This window comes from Dunckerocampus dactyliophorus, chromosome 13 (assembly GCF_027744805.1).
Source record: "Dunckerocampus dactyliophorus isolate RoL2022-P2 chromosome 13, RoL_Ddac_1.1, whole genome shotgun sequence".
In the NCBI taxonomy this organism is placed as follows: domain Eukaryota; kingdom Metazoa; phylum Chordata; class Actinopteri; order Syngnathiformes; family Syngnathidae; genus Dunckerocampus; species Dunckerocampus dactyliophorus.
This window is the reverse complement of record NC_072831.1, coordinates 12440022-12452838: the sequence shown is the minus strand read 5'-3', so window position 1 is coordinate 12452838 and position 12817 is coordinate 12440022. Positions and strand designations below refer to the sequence as shown.

The window sequence follows — 12817 nt, the reverse complement described above, 5'->3', positions numbered from 1 at the left end:
CCTCACTAAAGGCCCAGGTACCAAATGCACGTCACTGTTGTGTAGTCAGTCATCAGTGTACAGCATGTGTAGCACTATTAATTTACTATAAATACTCAACGCAGCCATTATTGTCTAAATAACTGGCAACATTAGTGAGCATCAAGATAATTGTTTTGCCTACAGTCAACATGGTCAAGCGTCATGGTCTGAGGCTCCATGAGTGCTGCTGGCACTGGGGAGCAGCAATTCATAAGGAAAACATAAATTCCAGCATGTACTGTGAAATTTTTCCCTTTTTTCCCAACATGATAACGAGCTCGAACACAGCTCAAGATGACAAGTGCCTTGCTGAGGAAAGTGAAGGTGAGAAGTGGTTAAGTAAAGTAATTTGTCTTCTTACTGTCACTAATGAGTGAAACCCTCATTGTTGGAATCAACATTTGTGTAATTGTCAGAAATCGTAAATTGTCAAAAAACACTGTTGGTAAAAATGTGGTTGTCCCAAGGGGTTTTTGACAATGAGGTGCTTGATGAGTGGGATACAAAATATACATAATGAAAAACAGACATTCTTCTTGAATCTCTGACTCATGTCTATTACAGTAAAAGCATCATCAGATGATCGAGATTTAAAGGGCCTCTGGGGGCTGGGTGGAAAAGCCTGATTTTTACTTGTTTTGAGAAGCCAGTCTGCTGATTATTGACTCTGTCTCTTTGCGGAATGATTTCTGGTTTCAATTCCACATAATCCATTATGGATATTTATGTATATTTACAGACAGGTGACAGACGAATGGAAAAAAAAGTGGAGAAAGAAGATGACAATGGCCAAAGGGCAAAAAGGGTCACTGAATGTTTGATTGCTCAGATGGGAATCACATGCTTCCACTGGATCCTGACCCTGTATGGACTCCTCCGTCATCATCAAAACGAAAGGAAATGTCTTAATGTGCATCCTGTCTACATTGTTTCTTGCAAATTTTGTGCATTGTGTGTAATCGACTATTTATTAATCTGGTCTATCTACTGTATATTTTCCTATGACTGGATTCCCCGCAAAGCTGGTACACCTATAAAGGTTTCCTATTTTCAAGTTACTGATTTCAATTTTCATCACTCAGTTAAACTCTGTGCAAGAAGCCTTTCACTTTGAATAATTTGTTCCACAAGATGAGACAGGTAGTTGCAGTTCTAATTTAGTACAGGAATATTTGTCAGACGAACAACCAGTCAATTTTAAAGGATGCTTCGGTTTATTTCGATGAATTGACGTAATAATAGTTTAAGCACTCTATGGGGTACAATCTTTTACTTTTTCCACACTGTCGATCAGTAATCGTGTTTCATAACGACTACAAAATGTCATCTGCAACAGTTTTCCAGTTTTGATTTGCACTTCAAGGCTACAATACTTTCCCTCTGACGACAAAAGCACGTTGTTAGTGGGGTTTTATTTAGTGTCGATGATTTTTAGCACACAGAATTGGCTGAATATGTTTTTTTCCTTGCAGCCAATCTGTTGGGTCATTCATACAGTATGTGTATTTGCATAATTTGGCTGCAAAACTGCAATGATTCTCTTTGCACAACAATAAAGGCCTTGTTTGTCCTCTGCAGGATTAACAAACAACAGATTGTTCTGGCCCATACGGTCGTGGTACCACCAGCCATACCAGACATTCCAGCCACCTCCATTGACAAATCTTGCGGGGCTCAGTGTTTAAGCTTTTAGCATACACACTGCGTCACTGCCAACTGTGTTACGTAATTGAAAGTCTGCTCTTTTTTGGACTTTCACAGTGGCTATCCCCGTCAGCAGGACGGAATATGAGGAGAGGTGCTGCCATATAAGGGCAAAGCTCCAGTGTCATCACAGAACTTCTCATAATCTTCAGAAGACACCCTCCCACGCACTGGTGGTATGTACATGGAAAAAATGACTCCCACTTTTCAGCTTTCTTTTATCAAAACGGGCATGTGTGCATCTGTGTGCTGTTTGTCCCTTCTGCCGCTGTGTCCTGGCACATGTTTAAAGGAGGTGTCAGCAGGAATGGTTACATCAGGTTGTGTGCACATTTTATCAGTGAGACTACAATGTTGCATTTTGGTTTATCTCAAAGGTTCTTTCCACTACAGCATTGACGATTTTTTTTTTTCACTACAAAATCCGAAATGCAATAATACAAAAACCTTCAACCTTTTGTGTGTTAAACTGAGCATGAACACTTAATCTAAAATGTTTTAAATGTATTTTAACCATTCAACATATTTTTATTTTCAGCATATCAGAACTGCATCTTTTTGGCCTTGTTTCCTTTGTATGACATTCATGTGTCAGACTTTATCTTCTCATGTAAGTCAATATTATTGTCGCCCTCAAATGCAAATTGTAATGCTAAAATTTTGTCATTACATACTTTAATTGCATGCTGGATGAATTTAGATTGTATGAAAGTGAATTTCTTTTGTGTGGGAAAGGGTATCATTTAGCTAGAAATGACACAAGAAAATGGAAAAAATCTTTGTCATTTCATTATTTTTTACATTTTCACTAAATTTCCATGTCCAAAATTATTTGTATTAGTCTTAATACAGTGGCACCTTGGTTAGTGCCATATTGTACTCAAACTCGGAAATGTATGCAAACCAAGGTCAAATTTTTGAATACAGTTTGTATATAAACTGAAAAATATGCTAACCGAGGCCTACTCTAACAGAGGTTCCACTGTAAATTAGAGTTTATTTCAATGCTGTAGACTGCGTTGCAAGCTATGCCAGATTATGTCCTCAAAATTGTCTGTTATGATGAAAAAATGTATATTTGAACATACAGTAACTTTCTAGTTAAGTCATTGACCACTTGTGGAAATTTAGATCCAGAAATTGAAAATTGAATCGATAAAAATGAACTATAACTGAAAGTATGAATACTTATTGTTCTGTAAAAAAAAAATACATTGCATGGAGGACAATAGCACCACCGCATTATTAAGGTTATTGTTTGGTAGAATATTCAAGTTTGACATTCAGGAATAATTACACTGCTTTTTAAGGAATTAATTTCTTTGGGGTTCAGTTGGCTGATGTGGTCAGACATTCTTGAGACTTTGGAGTGGGGTAAAATGTTGTTTTTGAAATATGCCATTGTACATGAGGACATACCGTACGTAGTCTTAGTCGTATTGCCTGAGGTGGCTACTGAGCTGCAGTTGTATTGGCCTTATATCTAATGATGATGAACTCTGAGTGTCTTTCCTTAGAAGCGGGAAGCAGTAAATCAGAACTGACACGTCTGTAATCACAGACTTGCTTTATTTATGGTGGACATACAGACTGGAGAGACCATCAACTGTGGACTGTTACCATTTGGAATCATCTTCACAAACTTCCATGCAGAGTCACACACACCAGTCATCGACCAGACATTCGGCTGTGACTTGTCACCTCGTAGTAGTAAGACTAAACATCTGGGACATGGAAATGCTGCGGAAAGATTTTAGGTCTTCAGTAATGCTGTACTTCATTAAAGCAACGCTGCCCATAAATGTAAAGGCACTGTGTGTAGATGTTTGTTTTATTTTTTAAATAAAATTGTGGAGGAGTCTACCTATGATCATATGCGTGGGCTTGCAGTGTGGAAAGCAGATAGAACACCCCATCATCCTTCAGGCCAAGGACATAGTGACCTCTGAGTTTAGAGTTATGCGTACATTTTGGTAAATTAAATGTTTTGCCATGGTTAGTGTGTTACAATTCAACCTGGGCCTAAGGTCAGTCTCTCAACCAACATAAGACTTATATGGGCAGGGATGTGTATGCTTACTATGTTCACTGCTATGATATTAGGTTATGTACTTTTGTAAGCATAATTAGCTGTGGTTATTGTCATCCAGTGCTGGTTTGCATCTCATAGCTTGCTCACATGTTCTTGAGAAAGGTCCCTAACCACCAATAACTACGATGCATAACCCTGATACTGTTCCGTCAACAAATTGGGGCCCTAAGCAGAATTTTATTTGGAGGGACGCCCCCTAAATTATTTTTAGTGCAAAATAACAAATTCAATCAAGGGATCAAAATCAAGGGCCAAGGTCAGGGAAGGTCTTGAGGATATTTTGCAGGTTTTGTAATTGCCTGTTTAGGTAAGTGGGGGCAAAGGTAATGTTTGACCTACGAATGGGTCTGGTTAGAATTCTAGCAGATGAATTTTGGACTAACTGTAAATGATTCAGACCAGACTTGTTGAGGCAAGGCGGAGGGAGTTTCAGGAGTCGTGGCTGTTAGAAAATGTGCAGACTGACTGTTCAAGGTCAGCGGGGGACAACACCATCGGAATTTTTTCAAATGAAGGATGCAAGGCTGTGCAATTTAAATCAAATGGTGGTCAAATGCATCATGGTATTGCCCACGCCACCGCATCGGGACAATCAATACAAGCAAGGAAGACATTGATGTTGTGATTTAAACCTGTCTACAGATAACTTGTCGTCCATGCTAAGGTGTCTAATTACGAGTTAACCGATTAAGATGACTGGTCACTCATGGCTGGCTGATATTCATGTAAATGTCCGTCAGAGAGGCGATCAACAATTTGCAGTCATGCTGTTGTTATGATAGCCTATACATTAGATGGTGGCTAACATTAGTAGCTAAACTTAGCCAAATCACAATCATTAGTTGACAATAAACACAACTAATGTGGGTGCGTGTGTTATGTCAGGCGTGGTTTTTGAAGAGGGCGGGTGGTACGTTCTAATGCGAGCACCCTGACAGCCCCCCTCCATGACATACAGCAGCTTTACAGTAACTACTTGGAGCAGTGAGTCAGCAGTGAGTCTTAAAGGAAAACTGCACGTTTTTTGGAATTTTGCCCATTATCCACAATCCTTATGTGGGACATAAAACATGTCTTTCTCTTTTCTGTGCGTTCTAAAGGTATAAAAACAATACTTATTCCGCCTATAAAGCTCATAATCAATGCTCCATTTATAAATAATGTGATGTGCACATTAAAAGAATAGTTCTGATTTTTTGACATGAAGTTATACGACATCCCCACCAGGAGTGTAGTGCAATAACAGTGACTTACCCCCCCCCCAATTGGTCCTGTGAGTCGGGTTCTGGTCAGAGATCTGTGACGAGGAACGTAGTTCCGCTAAGTTGCTGGGGCCATTTAAGTAAAGAGCTTGGCTTCTCAAAACAGTATGCATTCAAAAGATTAATACATTTGCATAACAAAAATGCCTCCTCAAAAAAATCCGACCTCAAAAAACAGTGTGTTATATTTTTCCCTGCGCACTGTAACCTGTGCATTCTTGTGTACGCTCACATCTTCTTCTGCTGTGGAACACACACGTAAACAAAATGGCCGCGGCGCTCTGTCGTTTATATCCATACAGCATCAACTACCAACTACCAACTGCATCAATTACACGACATTTGTTCACTTCCTGTACTACAAATGTACTCTTTGCCAATTTGAAATACATACTCAATGTAAATAAAGTTACATAACAGTCATGATAAATAATAATAATAATAACTGATGAAAAGGTTAATAACTGTCAGAAACATAGTTGGATGATGAGTGAGTACAAACAATGTATTCACAAAGAAATGAAGAGTTAGTAGGAGGTGCAAGAGTGGTAAGACATAGCTTTGTATGTACTCAGTGGTTCAGGACTCTTCTTCCTTGTGCTTTGTAAACATCAACTGTTTGTTTCTTGAAATCGCTCATTTTAGTGCATTGTTTGAATTCTTTGCTCCATAATTTGATTCCACATACTGATATGCTGAAGGTTTTTAGTGTTGTTCTCGCATAAAAGTATTTAAGTAAGCCATATTTCTCCTCTCTTGTTGAGAAGAATTGTACTATGTTTTTGGGTGGCGGGTTATTGTTTGCTTTACGCATAATTTTAGCTGTTTGAAAGTTTACCAGATCACAAAATTTTAATAACTGTGATTTTAGGAATAAAGAGTTTGTATGTTCTCTGTAAGCGACATTATGAATGATACTAACAGACTGTTTTTGTAGCACAGTTAGCGAGTGAAGTGTACTTTTTTAAAATAGCAGCAGGATTTTAAATTTTTTTTTATTTTATATACGTGTTATTTGCATTACTTAATAAAGCACAAGATAGTTAATAGTTGTACAGGGGAAAAAAAACACACTGATGTACGTCCCGAACAGTGAATTTTGTGTACCATTACACGCCTACTAAGAGCGCTAGCACAGCAAAAGAAAGCTACAAATAGAATTAAGATTGTTTCGTAATTGTGAAGTTGGCACTGGACTCGGCCTCGTCTGCTCTTTGTCTGCTGGGTGAGAGCTGATTTCCCTCTCTCACTCTCTGCTTCTCCCCGCTGAGGTAGAAATGAGTCACTGAGTCAGCAGCTGGTCTCCATCATGCACAATATCACCCAGGATCCCGCATAGGACCAGCTGCCCGGTCTTTACAAAGTGACAACATCACTTCCCCTTTGCCCTTTTATGGATGCACTCAACAAAGAACCCTGCAATAATGGGATTTATAGAGTGCTTTTTGTTCCATGACAATCACAGGGCACATATAGAGACAGCTAACCATACACTGAGTGGGAGCTGAAGGTCTGCCGAGTAAACCACATACACTATCAGTTATAATGTATTTTTTTTTACGCAATATTATATTTTATTTTTGCTGTGAAAACTGAATGGTTGACATTGACTACGGATGGGAATTGATGTGATTTTTACAACTCTGATTCCATTTTCGATTCTGCTTAGTGATTAGTTTTTTTTTTTAGCAATTCTGTGATTGATTTTCATTTGGAGAAAAGGAGGACAAACGGGTCGATGAGCATCAACTTTGTTTAGTTTAGAAGTAACATGACTTTACAAACCCAACAGTCAGGTTTTCAGAGGCCCACAGCCTAGGGCTCCTCGATGGGGGCCGGGGGGTGCCCAGAAAAACAAATTTTTATTTTATTTTATTTTTAACTGCTCCATATTATAGCAATTAAATGCCAAATTAATTCCAGTAGTCTCGTTCCTTCTATTTCCATTATAAAACGTCCCCCGTTAAATAGCCTTCCGAAACATCCAATGAAGAATGGCTGAAAGACCAATGGAAGTTTCTTTCAAGCAGAACAAGACAATAAGGAGTCTAATAGTAATAATAAAAATAACAAAAAACAGTGTGATTTCTCTAAAACATAATCACTTGGACCTGAACATGCTGCCTGTGCACACGTGTAAAAAAAATTGTCCCAGAGAATCGCAATCCCAATTCTAAGCAAGAACATTGCAATTCACATATTTTGCTCCATTGAGCTGCCATAAATTTGGTGACAGTATCTCTGCATTCACACATAATTTCTGAGACTATTAAAATTTCTAGATAGTTGAAAATATTGCTCCCTCATTAGTAAGCTCAATCAAACATGTTTAAAAAAAAAAAACTAGTGACTATGTTCATGAGTTGTTAGAACCAAGTGAACTCGAGCTGTGTTGACTTTTTGCTACAATTTGTTTTTGTTCTTAATAGGTGTGCAATATTACATATATGTACTGTGTATACAGTATGTATAAGTAATACATACAAGTGTTAATATTATTATGAAGTGTTGGAATTATTACATGTTTTTCTTTGCACAAATTCACGTTGCTGATCAATGAGTTAATTCATTCGTTATATCAACTGCTGCAGTAAATAAACTCAACAAACTCAAAAAGGAAAAATTGTCAAGGCAGCTGTACTTTGTCATCTGGTCAACTTTGTTTTGGCCTCATAATTAGAATGCAGAGCAAATACTTTCATAGTTTTAATTTACTGGCGATAAAGAAATGTTTAATGAAAACAAAAGGGAGTCTTCGTTTTTGTCAAGGCCGTGAATCACACATAAGTGGATTCCATTATTGAATGTCAAAACCCGCTGTGTTTATTTTTCCCATTCCACTGGCCTAAAAGACAGGCAGCTCTCTGTCTTGGTCCATCTCGTCTTCCTTCCATGTTTCCTTCTAAAGGAGCTGCTCCTGCCGCGTGCAGCTTATTTGTGGAGTTCCAGTGGAATCTCCTGTCCCTTCTGTTTGGACCGTGCAGGCGTGGTAGTGCAGACGAGAGTTGGAGCTGCCCACTGTCACTTTACTCTGAGACAGCCCATTCCGCTTGATGTTTATCCACATGGCTCAGTGGAAAATAGCGCCTGAATTCTTGGATAGAGGTGGATCTCTCTCCATCCTCTTTTATGCTTCAAACTAGTATTATACTAAAGTTAGTCTGCGCTTCATCTGGCCTCATTTCTCAAAACAAAACAAGGACTATTCAAAAAAGCGGATGTGTTATGACTTCTGGAGAATGCGATTACATCTCTGTGCAGCATAAATTTTAGTTTTTAATCTCTTGATAAATAAAGTCTAATGGGATTCACTGGGAACATTTACATTTGCAAGTCACAGATATAAGGGTGCATTCATAGTTGTAGTACAGGAGTCCAGACCAAACATTTTGAAAAGATACTTGGTGGTGCAGCCTGGTTTGGGTTCACACTTGCATTATTGTCAGCGGACCAAATAATACTCCCAGTTAAGCATATGCATAATGTCGCACCACGACTGGACGCTGTATGTGAAGTGTAATTTGTCCTTCTTCTCCAGTCCATTTGAAACACTTTCTTAAGTTTAGAATAAGTAAATTGGAGAGGCAAACTAGTTAGCTCTGGAGCTTGCTATGCTGGTGGCGGCCATCTCTTGTGTCCCTGCAGTGATCCCATAGCCTGCGCAATGTGGTGTAAACAAAGAACAATAGGAGTGTAAAGATGACTATCGGGGCGTTATTTCAAATCTACAGGGCTCAAATAATGGTAAAAATCATATTTAGGAAGTCATAAACAGGTTTTCTATTCTCTAAGTACAAAAGTATTCCATTTATTAATATTGAATCCTTGCCCTGTGATTGGCTGGCAACCAGTCCAGGGTGAACCCCGCCTCTCGCCCGTAATTTAGCTGGGATAAGTGGCATAGAAAATGGATGGATGGAATATTGAATCCTACTTCAAGGAAATTCACTTATTGCGGTCAGGCCTGGAACTAATTAACCACGATAAACAGGGGACGACTGTACTGTAGTTTTCCTTGTATGTAGCCTAACTAGATGGAGTTGCACCATGTATTACTTACATATGTCCATTGTAAACTTCCGTGGCCCCAACTAGCTTTTGTTCTTTCTTCAGTGTATTGGCTTTTTTTAGTAGTTTCACACTCTATTATTTACAAAGCCCACGAGAAAGTGAAATAAATGGTTTCAAGTCCACCAGGAGTGTAACAGGAAAAGCTTTTATGAAGTCTTGACAGAAATTCTGAGGTCATTTTGTTCAAGCTTTGTCTCACTTGAGGTCTTTCCCATTCAGGAGATCATCACACAGCCCATTGCAATATTCTGCAGTGGCCGGTCCAAAGGATGAGTCAGGATGGTAAAAAAAAAAAAAAAAAAGGTATTTGCAATGAAGTCACTGTTAATTAGTGCCTAAACTAAATTGAGTAACAAAATGGCTCAATGCAGCAAGCTTCAACATCTGCTGCTTCGCTCTTCTGTCGTCATCATATTAGAAAATATGACTATTGGAAACCTAGTGGCTAAAAACACCTTCGGCCCATCATCTGGTCCTCTTTAACACCCAGCAGTGTGTGATGCTTCAGATCAATATAGCTTATCTTTTTTTGTTGTTATTGTTGGACCAATTAGAAGGAGTCTTTTTTGCCATCTTATGAAAGAGCCAGTTCTTTACTCTCCAAGAGCAACAGCTGAGTCTCACTGGAGCTGACAGTGTTGTATGATTTAGAGTTGATGTAAGAGCACTCATGGTTCACGACTGATTAGGAGACGACATACAGCAAAAGGACACTGCAAATCACTCTAGAAGACCTACTCTCACGTGTTAGACGTTTTATCCACAGTGAACATGCTCCATCCCATGGCTGACCATCGGGAGGACTGTGGAAATGTGCGGTGATGCAGATAAGATGCTTCGAGTCTGGCAGCACAAAAGGATGACTCACACCTCCTGTGACTGCTGTTTCAGTGTGCCATTGCCGTGGAAATGGTTGAAATTTAAGTTTCACATCTGTGCACTTGACAGAAGCTGTGTTGATAAATGAAACTCATTAAGGACAAAATAACATGTGCACGCATCATCAAAAAAGGTTGTTTGCTGGTGGCTTTTTGCAACCTCAAAGTTGCACAAGGAAAGCAACCTGTGGCTCGGAAGCCGCGCAGCTCTTTAGACTCCTTGTTGTGGCTCCCTTTTTTTCTAACTATGACCATGAATGCATCGTGGCATCCTGGAGTTCAGAAAGGTGATTGGGCGAGCGCGAGGAAGGAGGGGGAGCTGGTGTGTTGCCTGCCTGCAATCGGTGAGACACGTAAGTCCCTATGATTTTCGCATTTTTATGTGATAAGCCAATAAGAACGGAATCTACTGTTAAACGCTGAATCTCGCAGAAATTGTGAATGTGAATGAAATGCTGTCATAGTGAGGAGAAGGACCTGTATGCTTGATGGTGAGAAATTGGCAAACAACAAACATCGTTGAAAGACATTTTCAAATAAAGCACTCATCATTTCTGAAAAGTAATATTTTCTTTTAAAGTAAGCTTGCACGTGTAACATCACAGCAGTCCAGCCCTGCACACACCGGACTCGAACCGGCGACAACGTCCACTGATTGAGGTTCAAGTTGAGCAGTGTTTGCCAGTGAGGTAAAAGCTGTGCAAACACAGTTCTGAAGGCATCGAGTGGTGAGGTTTTACCCATCTGTTGCACATGCACACTGCACTTGTTTGTTGTATTCTGCCGTTGTAACAGGCAAAATTTAAAATGATTAAAACATTTAAAAGTTTGGAGGCTGTGTTATGTTTTGTGGTTCCAGACTATTTTTCTTTAGTGGAAGCGGGGGCAAAATGGCTCTTTTGCTCATAAAGGTTGCCGACCCCTGTTCAAGATGATAATGGCGGGTACACTAGATTAGCACTCATTATAGAGCAGATGTTGGCCAGGGTAGAACAGTAATGCCAGATATTGGTCATTTCCTCCCTTCTAGATTAGCTGATAGAGTAGAGAGGGTGACTAAATGTCCTGTTTTCCCAAGACATGTCCTGTTTTTACATTCTGTCCTGTTATTATTATTATTAAGTGACAAATGTCCTGGTTTTCATGGTTTTTCATTTTGGTTCATTTAATTTTGTTAAGCAACAAAAAAACAGCTGTGAAACATCAGCTCTATAGCAAAATATACTTGGGCAAACAAGGTGGATAAGGAAGAGAAACATAATGAAGAGGAAAATAAATCTGAAAAAGAAAACTAAAAATCTAGATTTGTTTTGTTTTTCGAAGTATTATCTTTATTATTTATATCATTAAATTGAAAAGTTGCTGAAAGTTTTTTTTTGTTCAATGTTGGATTTGCTATTATAGCTAGTATTATTTCATATATTTAGTTATTTATTTAGATCTACAATTCTATCTGTCTTGAAGGCTGGACAGGACAGGGGAAAAAAATAAAAAATAAAAGCATGTTGTTCTGGCGATCAAGTCTGGTGTTTGTGTGTTTCACTGAGCATTACAGTAACAATACTGGCACCTAGTGACCAGTATAGAATACTACTACGTCAACATTTTTGAATGCGTCTTTTGAATGCCTATATTTGTATTTGAGTTCATTTAGCCATTCTTATGCTTTAAAATGCTAAAATAAAATGCAAAAATACATAACCTTTGCTTAAATATGCATGTTTTTTTGGCTAAGCCGTATTCAACCACGAAACAACATGATTTATGGTGATAAAATGAAGCCGCGAAATTCGAACTGCAAAGTGGCGAGGGAAGGCAATTTTTTGTCCATACATACTTTAAAGCCCTAGTTCCCAAAGTGGGGTGTGCGAACCCCCAGGCGTACGCCAACTGTAACAGAGGGTACGTGAATAAAAATTAAAAACAATTAGCGCCCAACACTCTCAATTACGAGTGTGCCTGAACGCCTCACGGGGCAATGGAGAACGGAGCAGAAAGCAGGAAGGAGACAGCGCACAATGTTGTTCTTGCTGTGTGTGCATCATATGAACAAATAAGTACGCTTGATGATTATTTTTTGCATAACAGTGTGTAATCGCAAAGATTTTTTTTATATTGGTGTTTCAATCCCCGCACAGTGCACCGGTGAAAACCTGTCACTGTGGGTGGGGCTTTACCGTTGATTATATGTATTTTTGTACTTCAGATACTGCTTTATCGTGATTGTTAAACTTTCCCCTTCAAATTGGTAATCAATTATTATGCAGATTTAAACCATAGCCATCGTCAGTGGACAAAAAAAGTGATGTTCAAATTCAAGCCATTCAAACGGAAGAACGCCAACATCAGACTGGAATAAAAGACATGTCGGATGATGACTTATGTATTTATTAGTGCTCATGTGAAACTTTATCAAAATGTTATCATGCAAAATACACATTTAGACCTTTAAAATTAATTAACCAATTAACTATGTTCAATATTTGTCAAAGATATGTTGGATGATTACTTATCTATTTATTTGTGCTCATGTGAAACATTATCCAAAATGTGACTTTCTATGAAATTAATATGAATTAATTGTGTTCAATATTTCAAGTTATGTGTTTTTTAAGTGTGCAGGAGTACATGGCTTCAGGTCGGATAAGAAAAAGGCGCTCTATAAAAATCAATTTCAACGAAGAGTATTTAAAGTAAGTTGCGGCATGTGTGACATTGTCATCTACTGCCCTGGCATGAGTCTTGCATGTTTTAAAGTCATTTTGGAAGGTCTATGCTCATTTGCGCAC

The 12817-nt window shown here is 38.7% G+C and overlaps 1 protein-coding gene and 1 long non-coding RNA gene across 4 annotated transcripts in view; one reads left to right on the top strand and one right to left on the bottom strand.

Moving 5' to 3' along the window:
- LOC129192703 (uncharacterized) overlaps positions 1-12817 on the bottom strand; it is a 65528-nt gene that overhangs the window by 27026 nt on the left and 25685 nt on the right. The window lies entirely within an intron of this gene.
- The window catches only part of LOC129192702 (KATNB1-like protein 1), a 45162-nt gene continuing 34038 nt past the window's right edge, over positions 1694-12817 (top strand). For all 3 annotated transcript variants that reach the window (XM_054796990.1, XM_054796986.1, XM_054796988.1), the window contains exon 1: positions 1694-1901. The gene's annotated coding sequence lies outside the window, so the exon portion shown is untranslated. The remainder of the gene's footprint in view (positions 1902-12817) is intronic.